Here is a 16,274-nt window from a genome sequence, read left to right as displayed (position 1 = left end):
GTTAGTTTCGGAGTTCCCGTCGTGGCGCAGTGGTTAACGAATCCGACTAGGAACCATGAGGTTGCGGGTTCGGTCCCTGCCCTTGCTCAGTGGGTTAACGATCCGGCGTTGCCGTGAGCTGTGGTGTAGGTTGCAGACGCGGCTCGGATCCCATGTTGCTGTGGCTCTGGCGTAGGCCGGTGGCTACAGCTCTGATTCAACCCCTAGCCTGGGAACCTCCATATGCCGCGGGAGTGGCCCAAGAAATAGCAATAGCAACAACAACAAAAAGACAAAAAGACAAAAAAAAAAAAAAAAAAAAAAAATGTTAGTTTCCCTTGATCCTTATCCAGGAATTCAGGATATCATTTGGCTCTTTTTATTTCTCCAGTATATCACATTTCTGATTATTAGCATTTGCTATAATTAAAAGTGATCAGGGGAGTTCCACTATGGCACAGCAGGTTAAGGATCCGGAATTGTCTCTTCAGAGGCTCAGGTTCGATTCCCAGCCTTGCACAGTGGGTTATGGACCTGGTGTTGCCATGGCTGCGGCATGGGTCACAGCTGCTGCTCAGATTTGATCCCTGGCCCGGGAACTTTCATATGTGGTGGATACGGCCAAAAAAAAAAACCCACAAAAAAACCAACAACAAAACAAAACAAAACAAACAAACAAAAGAGCAGGGAACAGAGGGAGAAAGAGGAAAGAAAAGCAAAGTAAATTCGAACCATATCTCCTTTTTGCAACCAATCAAATCAGCTTACTACCCACTGACAGTAAGAAGCTGGGCCTCAGACCTTCATCTGTCCACCCAAGCTAAGCCTCCTCACAGGCGACCACCTCTGCCCCGGGCACATTTTGACGGGGGAGGTGGGCTGTGGGCGAGGTGGCTTCCGCATCTCCTCTCTCTGAGCACGTGTGCCGGAGACCTGTGTTCAGCAGGCTGCTCACCCATGCCCTTTCACTGCGAGGTCCTCCCGCTGGGGCTGTCTGTTGGTCCCGCCCATGTGGGACATCTGAAGGCTCCCAGGGACAAAGAACAGGTTGGGGGACTCCCTCAGTTCAGCTGCCGGAAAACCATTTCCCGACACCTACATGAGGTCTGGGCTCTCGCTGCTGCAGCTAATGGGACATGGTGGCTGTGGCTCTCGCCATCTGTCAGCCAGCAGGCAGAAGGAGAGGAACCCGGGGAGCTTATTGGTGCTCCAACTTGGTGGGGGCAAGAACTGGGGTTTGGCTTCCATTACTTCCACTTACAAACCATTGGCAAGAACTCAGTCAAGGGACACTTCTGGCTGCAAAACAGCTCGGAAAGCTAGGCTTTCCTGGTACCTCTGGGAATTTGGAAGAAGGGCAGAACAGATACTGGAAGACAGCAGGAGTCTCCACCCACTCCCCCTGCCAGCTAGCTAATACACAGACTAAATATGCACATTTCTGCAAGGAAAAAAAAAAACAAAAAACAGCAGAGTGATACATTCAGAGCAGCAGGACTTTAAAAATATAAAGATTAGCAACTCACAGGGTTTCCGCTGTGGTGCAGTGGGTTAAGAATCCAACTACAGCAGTTTGGGTCACTGGCGTGGTTTTGATTCCCTGCCAGGTGCAGTGAGTTAAAGGATCCAGTGTTGCTGCAGATGAAGCATGGGTCGCAGCTGCAGCTAGGATTCAATCCTTGTCCCAGGAACTTCCATATGTTGCAGGTGTGGCAACTGAAAAAAAAAAAGGAACCCAATTAAAAAAAAAATCAGAAACTTATACCAGAATTATGTTTTTCTTCAAACAAAGCAAGAATAGACTCAAAAACAAATTACATCAAGAGCAGACAAAATATATAACACATTAGATACACTTCTGTGCTAACGCATGTTGCAAGAGAAAGACTACGGACCCCAAATTTGCAATGAAGATTTTGCTCTTATAAAGAACTGCATTGCAGGAAGGAAGTGCTCACCAGTTAGAGGGTGAGGATTGCCATCTCATTTTCTTAGTAGGTCAAAATTATATTTTTCTTTTTTATAGGAGACTTTTTTGGAGTCGGGAGGTGGAGGGGGGCAGATGGATTGGCTTATCAACAGGGAGGAGTGTTCTCATGATCCTCAGATAGGAAAAAGGAGACTTGAATCTCAGGTAAAGGACATGAGATCTCATTATACTCAACCTTGGAGAAGGGACAGAGATGGAGCCAGGAGTCATATATGTTAGCAAACTTCAAAAAGACTATTTTTTTTAGGCATACGGATAACAAACATGTGGAAGTGAACATTGTGTTTGTCCAGTAAAACATATGGATTTATCAATTTCTCATTTGATTCTTTTTTTTTTTTTTAAAGGCATGGATATATATTTTATTTATTTATTTATTTATTTTTTTTTTTTGTCTTTTGTCTTTTGTTGTTGTTGTTGTTGCTATTTCTTGGGCCACTCCCGCGGCATATGGAGATTCCCAGGCTAGGGGTTGAATGGGAGCTGTAGCCACCGGCCTACGCCAGAGCCACAGCAACGCGGGATCCGAGCCGCGTCTGCAACCTACACCACAGCTCACGGCAACGCCGGATTGTTAACCCACTGAGCAAGGGCAGGGACCGAACCCGCAACCTCATGGTTCCTAGTCGGATTCGTTAACCACTGCGCCACGACGGGAACTCCTCATTTGATTCTTTTTCTATAACCACTGAAATAAAATGTTGTCTTATTGTGGAAAAAAAAAAAAAAACTTATACCAGAAAGCAAGGAAGAGCTCAAAAATTAGAAGGATGTCAGACAGAGGAACCAGCTTGAAAGAGAGTCCAATGGCTAAAGCTGGGTCGATTTGAACAACAAAATAAATAATGTGGTATTGGATTACAACCTAAAGTATAGCATAAATCTCATACTGAGTGAAATGAGCCAGAAAGACAAAGACAAATACCATATGATATCACTTATAACCGGAATCTAATATCCAGCACAAATGAACATCTCCTCAGAAAAGAAAATCATGGACTTGGAGAAGAGACTTGTGGCTGCCTGATGGGAGGGGGAGGGAGTGGGAGGGATCGGGAGCTTGGGCTTATCAGACACAACTTAGAATAGATTTACAAGGAGATCCTGCTGAATAGCATTGAGAACTTTGTCTAGATACTCATATTGCAACAGAAGAAAGGGTGCGGGAAAAAATGTAATTGTAATGTATACATGTAAGGATAACCTGACCCCCTTGCTGTACAGTGGGAAAATAAAAAAATAAATAAAAAATAAAAATAAAGTATAGCATAGGCATGTCATCTTAGTATAAAGCAATGATTTGATATATAAATAGGGGACAAAAGCAAACCTTCCTTACAGAAGAATTCCAAATGATAAAAGCAGATGCTCCACCCTTAGTAGGTGGAGCTTAATTCTCCTCCCATGTGGGTTGCAATTAATGAATACAGATGGAAGAGGGGAAGAGTCACTTTGCAGTGGAGAAACCTGGCAAACACTACCTCAACCAAATGATCAAGGTCACCAGCACTGGTGATAAGTCAGGTCAACAGCATCTATGCCTGACTAGATGGGATGAGAGATTTTCACTTCTTCAGGCTTCTTCCTCAAGACTCATAACTCCAATCATGAGGAAAAACTCCCCCAAATCCTATTTCTGGAGGGTTTGTAGACTGAAGGACAGTCTACAAAATACCTTATGCCAACACTCCTCAAAATTGTCAAGGTCATGAAAAACAAGGAAAGACAGGAACAATCACAGACCGGAGATGGCTAAGGAGGCATGATGACTAAATGTGAGGCAGTGTCCTGGGTTGAATCCTGGAACTAAAAATGGCAAAAACCACTGAAGTCCAAATAGAGCCTAGAACTTAGTTAATAATAGTAATAGACTAATGTCGTTTTCTTAGTTTTGACAAAGCACCATGTTAATATAAGAGGTTAACATTAGATAATGTGGGGATGGGGGAAGCGGTATATGGGACCTCTGTATTTTATCTTTACAACTTTTCTATAAAATCTAAAATTATTTTGGAGTTCCCTGGTGGCCTAGAGGGTTAAGGATCTGGCACCATCACTGCAGTGGCTCTGATCACTGCTATAGTACAGATTCAGTCCCTGACTCAGGAACTTCTGTATGCCACAGGCGCAGCCAAAAAAATCTAAATTATTTCAAAATAAAAAGTCAGGAGCTCTGATGTGGCTCAGCAGTAATGAACCCAACTAGTATCTATGAGGACGTGGGTTTGAGCCCTGGCCTAGCTCAGTGGGTTAGGGATCCGGCATTGTTGTGGCTGTAGCATAGGCTGGCAGCTGTACATCCAATTAGACCCCTAGCCTGAGAACTTCCATATTTAGGGTGCAGCCCTAAAAAGACAAAAAAATGTTTATTGCTGTGTATGTATATTACTATTTGTGTATATATGGATAGTGTGAATGTTACTACAATACGTGAATGTGTGTGTGCGTAAAGCTGATCCAGGTCAGATTAAGTACCTTCACATCAGTGGCTTTCAGACTTTTCTGACCCGGGCAGCTAGCATAAAAAATACTGTTTATGATCTGTACACATACATATTTGAAACAAAAAGTTCCTAACACCATACTTACTGTAACACCCACAGTGCATTCTCATGTTTTCATTTCTATTCTATTTCATTGTTCACATACCATCTCCCCCAACTAATGAGCCTCTCCCTGGAACTCTGCCCCACAAGACCAGCTCCCCAGCCTCGCCTCCCACCCAGCCCAGCTTTACCAAGTGCCCTCACTTGTACCTGCAACACCATTATGCAGGTTCTGAAATAGTTCAGTCCTTCACCTCGCACTGATCTATCTGCCCACATGTTTCCTCACCTCCAGAAGGTCATTCCCTGACTACCCTGGCTAAAGTCACACTCCCCCCATAATCCTGTCATTCTCGGTCCCATCACCCCACTTTCTTTGTCTCTGTAGCGCTGATCACAATCTAATATTATGTTCCATGCATTTGCCATCCATTTGTGTGTTGTCTCTCCCTGCCTAGAAAGTCAGCCCATGAAACACAGACTTGATGTGTTCTGCTCATGTCTGTGGCCTCCCACCTGGTACACAGCAGCCACTAAGTAGGTATCATCACTTTGTGGGTGTCACCAAGTTTCTAAATGTAAGTACAGAAAGCATGACTTGACTAAACCTTGGATGTTCTTTCTTTCCTCCCTAACTAGGAATTCCACAAGTCAATCTACAGATTCAATGCAATCCCTATCAAGATACCAATGGCATTCTTCACAGAACTAGGACAATTTTTTAAAAAATTTGTATGGAAACACAAAAGACCACGAATAGCCAAAGCAATCTTGAAAAAGTAAATCAGAACAGGAGGGATCAGACTATACTACAAAGCTATAGTCATCAAAGCAGTATGTTACTGGCACAAAAACAAATACAGATCAGTAGAACAGGATAGAAAGCCCAGAAATAAACTTAAGCACCTATGGTCAACTAATCTATGACAAAGGAGGCAAGAACACCCAATGGAGGAAATACAGTCTCTTCAATAAGTGGTGCTGGGGAAACTGGATAGCTAGACGTAAAAGAATGAAATTAGGATATCCTCTACCACCACACACAAAAATAAACTCAAAATGGATTAAGGCCAAATACTATATGATATCACTTGCATATGGAATCTAAAATATGGCACAAATGAACCTATCTCCAAAACAGAGGCAGACTCATGGACCTGGAGAACAGACTTGTGGTTGCCAAGGGGGAGGTGAGAGGAGGTTGGATGGATGAGGAGTTTGGTGTTGGTAGATGCAAACTGTTATGTTTAGAATGGATAAGCAATGAGGTCCTACTGTATAACACAGGGAACTCTATCCAGTCTCTTGGGATAGAAAGTGATGGAAGACAGTATGAGAAAAAGAATGTGTATTGTGTATGGCTGGGTTGCTATGCTGTACAGCAGAAATTGACACAACACTGTAAATCAGCTATACTCTAATAATAATAATAATAAAAACTCCTAGAGGAAAACATAGGCAGAACATTCTTTGACATAAATCACATCAATATCTTGTTCGATCCACCTCCTGAATAATGCAAATGAAAACAAAAAACCAGTATGACCCAATTAAACTTCAAAGCTTTTTCACAGCAAAGGAAGCCATTAAAAAAAAAAAGCCCTAAAAGACAACCCAGAGAACAGGAGAAAATCATTGCAAACGAAGTGACCGACCAGGAACTAATTTTCAAAATACACAAACATCTCATGGAGCTTTATATTAAAAAAACAAAAAACCCAATAAAAAATGGGCAGAAGGTCTAAATAGATATTTCTTCAGAGAAGACAGACAGGTGACCAAAAGCACATGAAAAGATGCTCAACATCACTAATTATTAGAGAAATGCAAGTCAAAACTGCAATAAGGTATCACCTCACACCAGTCAGAATGGTCATTATCAAAAAGTCTACAAACAATGAACAGTGGAGAGGGTGTGGAGAAAAGGGAGCCCTCCCACAGCATTGGTGGGAATGTAAACTGGTGTAACCACTATGGAGGACAGGATGGAGATTCCTTAAAAAACAAAATAGAACTACCCTATGATCCAGCAATCCCACTCCTGGGCATCTATCTGGAGAAAACCATAATTTGAAAAGATACATGTACCCCAATATTCACTGTAACAACTATTTACAATAGCAAAGTCATGTACACAACCTAAATGTCCATTGACAGAGGAATGGATAAAGAAGATGTGGTACATATATACAGCGGAATGTCATTCAGCCATAAAAAAGAATGAAATAATGTCATTTGCAGCAACATGGGTGGAACTAGAGGTTATCATACTGAGTGAAGTAAGTCAGACAAAGACAAATATCATGTGATATCCCTCATATGTGGAATCTATTTTAAAAAGACACAAAAGAACGGATTTATAAAACAGAAGCAAACTCACAGATTTCAGAACCAATCTGATGGTTACCGTAGGTGACACCGCTCTAGCGAGGGAAGAACCGGGAGGGTGGGAATAACATATACGCACTACTGTGTAAAATAGATGATTGACGAGAACCTATCTTCCTGCAGAGCACAGGGAAATCTACTTAATAGTTTGTAATAACCTATATGGGAAAAAGGAATGGATATATTCTTATGTATGACTGATTCACTTTGCTGTACATCTGGAATTAATACGATATTTTACGTCAAATCTACTCCAGTTAAAAAACAAACAAACAAACAAACAAACAAACAAAAAAACACCAAAAAGACAACTATGGACTCCAGCCCAGCTTCTCTGGTCTCTTGCATTATGTTGAGTTCTCTGCAGCCCTGCTGGGACCAGGCTCTCCAACCCATAGTCCCTCTGTCCCCCTGCCTGCCCGCCTGCCCCCACACACACCCCGGCCACCAGCATGTACTCAACTTTTATGGAAGAGCTGGCCTCTCTTTGCTGCCATGTGCCTGTACCTCCAGACTTCTCAGCCACCCTTATTTCCAGCAAGAATAATTGAGGGAAGAAAGGAGTAGGAGGCAGGCGAGGAGGAGGAGAAAGCTGATGCATTGACCTCCTCTACACCGTTTCTCTTGCAATAAAAAATGTCACTCTTGGCCATCAGGCTTCTACAGTGCTCACTCAATCCATAGCCCCTGACTTTGGCATTCTCTACCCATGCCCAAAGTGTTTCTGCATAAAATGACTTAGGAGTTCTCTTTAACTGCATTCTGCAGCTTTGTGTTTTCTGACTAGATACAAACTGCTTCTACCTCCAAAAGGGCTGTTTCTTCCCCTTATCACCATTTTGGGGGGAGGGTTACTAGTAAGTTCCTCATAATTAGGGTTTTCTTTTTAAAAGGGCATTCAAGGAGTTCCCGTTGTGGCACAGTGGTACCAATTCTGACTAGTATCCATGAGGATGTGGGTTCGATCCTTAGCCTCGTTCAGTGGGTTAAGGATCTGGCGTTGCCATGAGCTGTGGTAGGTTAAAGACTTGGCTCAAATGTAGTGTTGCCGTAGCTGTGGCGTAGGCTGGCAGCTGCAGCTCAGATTCGACCCCTAGCCTGGGAGATCCCATATGCCGTGGGTGCAGCCCATAAAAAAGGAGGGGTGGGGGGGGTTCAATTGTTAAGAAGAAAGGACTGGGATCATGACGGTGTGAATGATGTTAATAACATATACACACTATGTCAAGGGTACAGCTGGAAAGCATGCCTTCAGTTTTCGCTTGTAAAGGCAGAGGGTGCTTGGAAGATACATGTATGGAATGAATAACACTGGTTTCCCTCTGGAGCATCTCTTGGGAACAGGAAACATTTCCAGTTATCTATTCCAAGCCCTTAGTCAATTAATTCTAAAAGACTAGCCCTTGCATGTGCGCAAGAAGGTCAATGCAAGTTGCATTTCGGAAAAGGAAGCAGCTTGTTTGCAGAAGGTGTGATGTCACCAAGAGTGAAATTAAAGGGGATGGATGAAATTGATCTTTGATACTCAGGGCCATTTAAAACCTTCGTAAGCCCCAGAGAGTCCTACTTTCATTATATCAAGTATATTAAAATCACTCACATCCTATACTAAATATAATTTTGCCCTGAAAATTTGAATGGAGTTTTCTAATTCTGCTTTAGAAACTATTTGGCGATGAGTAATATTTAATTTGCAGTTGGCTACGATTTGTCAGGAGTCACTGTCTCTCCTCAGGAATTCTTAGGAAGTGAGAAAACCTAACCCCCAAATTCTTCGCAAATGGAATGAGTATTTATAAAGGCTAAATTTAACAATGAGTCCAGTTGATATGACATTGTGATTTACTGACAATTAAGTATATATTAATTTTTTTTCCTGTTTTCTTTTTGTCTTTGGAGCCAATACTTTCTTTTTGGATCCTACAAGATCCAATGACTCCTTCAACATGTGTCCCACACCTTTCCTTCTGGAACCTCTGGCTCAGGGTGTGTCCTTTGCCCCCTCTGCCCCCTCCAATGCCTCAACCCCTCCTGAACCTCCCCAGCCAACCTCATAAGTACCTCATCCTCAACTTCTCCTTCATTCCTTACCTCTTTTATCATCTTTCTTCGCCACCTACATTTTCCCATAACACTATGGCTCCAAGCTCTGGGCACAGCTGATGTGCTAATGCCTTTAAGGAGTTAATAACTTACAGTCCAGGCCAGATGATTACATCTTTTCATATTTACTTTTGGGGGGGTTATTTTTTATTTTATATTGGAGTATAATTTTTTTCTCTACCATGTGTTAGTTTCAGGTGTACAACAAAGTGATTCAGTATGCACATATCTATTTTTTTGTGTGTATCTTTTTTGGCTGTCCCAAGGCATTTGGTGTTCACGGGCTGGGGTTCAGATCTGAGCCACAGTTGTGACCTAAGCCACAGCTGGGGCAAAGCCAGATCCTTAACCCACTGTGCCGGGCCAAGGATCGAACCTGTGTCCCAGGGCTCCAGAGACTGCTAATCCTGTTGCACCATAGAGAAACTCCCATACATCTATTCTTTTTCAGATTCTTTTCCCATATGGCTTATTACAAGATACGGAGTAGAGTTCCCTGTGCTGTACAGTAGGTCTTTGTTGGTTACTTATCTTGTATACGGTAGTGTGTATATATTGCATTTTAATTGGGCCTTTTTGAAGATGCATCTGAATTCAGAGGATTCCTTTTAATGATGTAAATTTAGGGCTTAATTGTAGGACACATTTCTGGGCAGGTGCAAAATCCTTGGGAGAAAATTTTCAAAACACAAAACTAAAAAGGAAATCTTTCTCCCTTGGGAGCTCACAAATGAGTCAGGGAGATAACATATGTACCATACAACCATGACATAAGGTAGACGGCACCATTGGAGAAGTGTAAATGAGGGGCTGTAAAGGCTCACATTAAAAGAACTTGCTTCCAACTGCTAGAATCAGGGGAGTCTTCCTGGAGGAGGTGACATTTAAGTTGGCCTCTGAAGGATGAGAGGGATTCAGGAGGCCTCCTGGTTTTGGCTGCGTTCGTCTGAACTAGCTGCTGTTCACACGTCATTCCAGCAGAGGGCAGGCTGAGCAAAGATGGGATGGAAAGTCTGATCTTTTAGCCAAGTCTCTGATGCTGGTCTCAGCACATCCTGAACTGTCTAGACAGCTTTCTAGGCTTCCTAAAAAGGGTGAGTCCTCTCTGTGTGAGTTTTAGAGTTATTTGTCCCAAGTTTGGGCTCCATATTTACACCTTTGACTTTGCCTGGAATTGATAGCAAGTTTCCGTCAGTTTCCTAAAATTCAGGGCAGACTGAAGCCTGGTGCCTCCTCTCCTTGGACACGAATAATGCCCTTTCTAGAGAAGCCAGGCCAGGCAGGATTGAGGGTCCAGGCTGGGCAAGGGAGACAAATGCTTCTCCAGGTTGCCACAGAAAGAGCCTCAACTTTTCCCATCACCCCTCATTTTGTCCCTTCTCCATGATGAACTGTGAGCCAGAGTGTGGGTTGCTTTGGTGCTTGAACTCTCTGCTGTCTTAGATCAAGTGTTTTATCAAGGAAACAGTCCCACTTCCATAAGGAGATGGAGAAAGCAGAAAAGGTTGGGAGAAGCCAGTGTTTGATTTCAGCCTCAGCCTGACCCTGCGGGGAGCTCAGGAGTATAATTTGTAGCCCCTCTCGAGACAAAGGAATGGTTCTTTCACACCCTGCACCCATCAGTCACTGGCTCCCCTGCTCCAGGGGCCATAAACTCACAGGCACTTTCAGTTCTTGGTGCCCCTGGGTGAGGCAGTTCCTATAACCCTTGTTTGACCCTCTGCGGACAGTTGTTGGCAGGACCCTCTAGGAGTGAACACAAGCGGCTGGGGGTGGACGTGGAGCTGGTGAGAAGATCTGAAGGGAATGGGACCGCACCCAGAGTGCTCCTCTCTCCAAGTCCCCTTCTATTTATCGGACTCCCCATGACCGCAGACTTTGTCCCCCCAGGCAGAGCATCTGGGAAAAATCTGAAGATTTGAGCCCTCTCACCCGCTTGTAAGAGGCTTTCCCCAGGATCTCAGCAACTTCTTTGTTGCTCGGCGGAACCCAGATCTTCCTTGCTGGCTTTCTCTTCTCTGTCCCCAAATCTCTCCTACCTTAGCTCCTCCTCAAAGCGTAGCCCTTTTGTGTTCTCTGCTCCCAGCAAGCATCACTTCGGGAAACCCCGTGTGTGTATTAATGGCAGAGAAAGGCTTCAAGAGGTGGTACGTTTTATCCTGATGCCCCTCTGTTTCACTGAAGAGTAAGTTGTTTGAGGGCAGGGCTGTGTCTTACTCACCATCCAGGCTGCAGAATAAGGAGGCTCTAGCTGCGGATCACAGACCGCCAGCGTCAGACTAGCAGGAAGTGCTTCTAAAAATATGAGCCCTCCTTCCGCTCCACACGCGCAAAGGAACCTGGGAGTCTGCTTTTTTCCACAGGCCGCCTACATGATGATGCTGGTTAAAGAGTGAAAACCACAGCTGAGCACCTGTGGGGGTGGGGTGGGGTGGGGTGGGGAGGCAGAGCAAGCCCTCCAGAGAACTTTCTAGCAGTAACCCGGGGGCCAATGCCTTCCTCTCCATCCAGCTGCATCTCATCTCAGCGAGCCCCACCCCACCCAGTGCTCAATCCCCTGTATCTGCCTGATTTTCTCTTTTTATCATAGCTTTTATTACCTTATTTATTGTGTTTATTGCTTCTAGCTTCTCCCCTGTCTCCATTAGAATTTTTTTTTTTTTTTTGACTTTTGTCCTTTTTAGGTCCACACAGCATATGGAGGTTCCCAGGCTAGGGGTCAAATTGGAGCTGTTGCTGCCGGCCTACACCAGAGCCACAGCAACACCAGATCCAAGCCACATCTGTGACCTACACCACAGCTCTCGGCAACGCAAGATCTTTAACCCACTGAGCAAGGCCAGGGATTGAACCTGCAACCTCATGGTTCCTAGTTGGATTCGTTTCTGCTGCGCCAAGACAGGAACTCCTCCATTAGAACTTATAAGCTCCATGATGGAGCTCCTGTTGTGGCTCAGTGGGTTAAAAACTCAACTAGTATCCGTGAGGACTCGGGTTCCATCCCTGGCCTCATTCAGTGGGTCAGGGATCTGGTGTTGCCGTGAGTTGTGGTGTAGGTTGCAGACGTGGCTTAGATCTGGCATTGCTGTAGCTGCGATGTAGTAGACCAGTGGTTGTGGTGTAGGCTGGCAGCTGCAGCTCTGATTCAACCCCTAGCCTGGGAACCTCCAATATAACACAGATCCACAGGTGCAGCCCTAAAATGACAAACAACACAACAACAACAAAACTGGAGGTGAGAAAGCTCCTCCCATATGGTCAGCTCTGCCCTTTGAACCTGCTGCTGCATGTCTTGGGGAAAGTTCTGTGGCTCCTCTGAGGCTCTGGAGCTTTGCCTGTAGCAAGGCTGCCTTCTGAGATATAGGGCAGCTGGAGAATATTAATGCCACAATCATATTTATTTATCCAACACTTACATGGCAGCTACAATGTGCTGGATGCTGTTCCAGGCACATTGTAGCTGCCACCCCGTGCCCCTGTCCGCAGCTCCTGCCTTGCTCCTGATGCAGGCTGCATGGCTTGGGGAGGGCAGCGGACGCCGCTAGCTCTGCTCCTGGAGCCCCTTCTGGATCTAGTGCTTTCTTGCACTTGCGCACCCTTCAGCTCAGCCCTCCCATCCCAGGCTCATGTCCTCCGTGGCCTCTCCCTCACCAGTCCCTTACCTCATGTCCTTAGGAATCCCCTTTTTCATAGCAACATACTCCCTTATATTCTCGAACTTTCCTGCTAATGCTTCCAGCACTTGGCTTTCGCCAAAGCCAGGATTTCCCCAGATATATTGATTCTCAGGTAATTGATGCAGTGGGACAAAATCAGTCTGAAGTTTGAGCAGCAAGTTAAGGCAATAACAGGGACAGAAACAGGAGCTCAAGAAGAGACACTCGGAGTTCCCGTCATGGCGCAGCAGTTAACGAATCCGATTAGGAACCATGAGGTTGCAGGTTCGGTCCCTGCCCTTGCTCAGTGGGTTAACGATCCGGCATTGCTGTAAGCTATGGAGTAGGTCACAGACGCGGCTCGGATCCCGCGTTGCTGTGGCTCTGGCATAGGCCAGTGGCTACAGCTCCGATTCGACCCCTAGCCTGGGAACCTCCATATGCCGCAAGAGTGGCCCAAGAAATGGCAAAAAGACAAAAAAAAAAGGAAGAGACACCCGAGTACAGATCATGAGGTCCCAGAGTCTCATTTGGGCAGGTGAGAAGAAGTGAGGAACGCAAAGACATGTGGCAACAGATCCAGGGGGTGACAGATGAAGTGGCAGAAGCCTGGGAAACCCAGAGCCACCATTAGCCCCTGGGGCATCTTTGAGAACATTTGGAAAGGGTGCTCCTTCCCCCACCCAGCTAAAGCCACGTCAGGCATGCAGCCCGGTGAGTGGAGTGAGAGCTGGGTTCCGGCTCCCATTCCCCCCCAGAGCTGGGCACCTCTCAGAGCAGCCTGCGCGCGAATACACAGAGTGACTATGGGAAACCCCAGGGCGGACGAGGCAGCCTGTCTCCATCCTCCTCCCCAGGTGAGATCAGCAGACCAAGTCCAAGCATTCCGATCCAAGGGACAGGGCAGACACAGCTGTGGACTTTGGGCTGCAGTGGTTTGCAGCATCTGGTGGCAATCTGGGGCAATGCCCTGGAAGGGCTGGACCCGGAAAGAAAGACCTTAGATACTCACCCCAGACCTAGTGGGAATGAGGAAGGGGTAGGTCTCCAGCCTAATGCTGGGGTCCTGTGGCGGTTGGGACCCAAGAACCAGGGAGCCAGGCAAGCAGCTCTCCATGTCATTACCTCCTGTCTCCACCCTCAGCCCATCCTCCCTGAGACACCCAAGTCCCACACCCATTCCAGCACCTCCGATTCTGTTACTCTACATCATAAGCTGTACGTCTCAGCTCAGCATCAGCTCTGCTTGAACCCAGTAAATGCTAGTGGATTAAACCCAGAGACCCATTTTTGCTGTGGCCACCATTTTATATGCTGTTTACCCGCCATAAAATAAACCATTAAATACATAATGTGTACTTTGCCTTGTGGCAGAGTAACTTCAAATATATCATAAAGTGGCAGAGATGGAAGTGACCTTAAGCTCACTGAAATTCAACATCCTCCATTTACAGAGAAGGAAACGGATACCCAAAATAGAGAAGGGTCTTACCCAGAGTCACACAGCTGGCGAATGGCAGAGCTGGGATGAGGACTAGAAATAATACATGGGGAGTGGAGTTGGGGCCTGGCAGCAGAGAGAAGGCTTGCTGATGGTGGAGGGGCCAGGCCTTTTCTTTGCTCCTCACTTGTGTGGATGAAGCAGAAAGGGAAGTCCTGAGTATGAGATAATAGAAAATGAGAGTATTGCCTCTGCTCCCAGTTCCTGGCACAGAGCTCTTAAAACCTTTGTAATTTTGGAGTTCCCTTCATGGTTCAGCGGTAACAAAACTGACTAGAATCCATGAGGACAAGGGTTTGATCCCTGGCCCCACTCTGTGAGTTAAGGATCCAGTATTGCTGTGAGCTGTGGTGTAGGTCGCAGACTTGACTTGGATCTGGTGTTGCTGAGGCTGTGGTGTAGGTTAGCAGCTGCAGCTCTGATTCAACCCCTAGCCTGGGAACTTCCATATGCCAAGGGTGTGGTCCTAAAAAGAAAAGGAAAAAAAAATGTCCTTTGAAATAAATTGTCAATAGTCAGTAAACTGTTTTTCTGGGTTTTCTGAGCCACTCAAGCAAATTATCAAAGGTGGGGAGTTTGTGGGAAGATCGCAGGCAAGTTTGACAGAGGCTGTGGGTAAACTGGGGCCCACTACTTGCAATTGGCATCTGAAGAGGGGACGGGGGGTGCAGCCTTGTGGGACTGAGTCTCTAACCTATGGGGGCTGTGCTAGAGCGAAGCAGTTAGTGTCAGAATTGCTTGGTCTGGAAAACCCACTTGTCTGGTGTCAGAAGTGCTGTGGGTTTGGGTAGAGAAATAGCAGAAGGGTTTTCCCTATTCACTGAGCATGCTCAGCACCGAACAGAAAAATCTCTCCATAATGGGAATCTCAACAGGGAAAGGGGCTCTCTAGCACACTGGTCTTATACATGGAAGGATGTTCCCTTAAAAAATGAAGAAATCTGCAAAATCTGGACACAGGTTTCTAAATTTCAAAATATTCCTTGAAGTTTCTATTTCTTTGGAAGTGCCCCTGTACTGTGCTCAAACATCAGGAAAACCGACATTAGGGAACCCACTCTTTCTTTTCTCAATGTTGGGATGTCCGGAGGAAGCCCTCGCCCAGCTTGGCATCTGTCAGTTTCCGTGGACTGGGGGAAAGTTGTGCTTCTGGGCAAGGGTCTGGTCAAGCCCTGGGGGGCTGATGAAGCATCTGGGCTCGCACCACCTGTGGCAGGACGGTGCTCACGCTGGAGACCCTGTGATCCTGCTCAGGGAGGTTTGACCCTCTCAACTCAACCAGAAACAAGTGGCCCCAAACCGTGACCCAACTGTAGCACAAGGGGCTTGCTCGCCCCCTGCTGGGGGAATAGCAGGCAGGGTCAGATTTCCACTCCCCAACCTGCCCCTCCCACCAACTGCCCCCCCCCCCCCCCCCCCCCCCCCCCCGCCTGGCAACTCCCCATCAGCCCCTCCACCCCCACCCCCCACCCCACCTCCAGTTGAAGACAAACTGAACCAAAGAAGAGCTGCTTTCTGGGGAACTTGGGTGCCTTCCAACCCAGCCAGCCAAGGCAAAGGAGAGAGGAAGGAGAGGCTCCTATTCCCACCCAAGGGATCCCAAAAGTCTGTCCTTATGTGCTTTGACTGATTCTGGTTCAAAGTCATTTTTGCTTCCCATTCTAAGGCACTAGCAGATACCTTTCTTTCTGACAAACTCTCTGGCCGAGTACAGGGGCATTTTATTATTTTTTTTAATTTTTAAATTTTTTTTTGTCTTTTTGCCTTTTCTAGGGCCGCTCCTGTGGCATAGGGAGGTTCCCAGGCTGGGGTCGAATTGGAGCTGTAGCTGTAGGCCTACGCCAGAGCCACAGCAACTCAGTATCCAAGCCGCATCTGCGACCTACACCACAGCTCACGGCAACACCAGATCCTTAACCCACTGAGTGAGGCCAGGGACCGAACCCGCAACCTCATGGTTCCTAGTCAGATTCGTTAACTGAGCCACGACGGGAACTCCAAGAGTTAAGAAACTATCTAAACTTGACCCTTTGGAAGTTCCTGTTGTGGCTCAGAGGTAATGAACCTGACTAGTACCCATGAGGATGTGGGTTCCATCCCTGTTCTCACTC

The 16,274-nt window shown here is 46.1% G+C and overlaps 1 long non-coding RNA gene across 1 annotated transcript; it reads right to left on the bottom strand.

Moving 5' to 3' along the window:
* On the bottom strand, nt 7,589-14,459 carry LOC110260662. Its single transcript, XR_002343946.1, has 2 exons — nt 14,155-14,459; nt 7,589-11,387 (listed from the first exon to the last, which is right to left on the bottom strand). It is a non-coding gene; the product is annotated as an uncharacterized LOC110260662 (long non-coding RNA).

Source organism: Sus scrofa, chromosome 5 (assembly GCF_000003025.6).
Source record: "Sus scrofa isolate TJ Tabasco breed Duroc chromosome 5, Sscrofa11.1, whole genome shotgun sequence".
Lineage (NCBI taxonomy): Eukaryota > Metazoa > Chordata > Mammalia > Artiodactyla > Suidae > Sus > Sus scrofa.
Note: the sequence above shows the minus strand (reverse complement) of the source record. Positions and strands in the feature narration are given on the sequence as shown.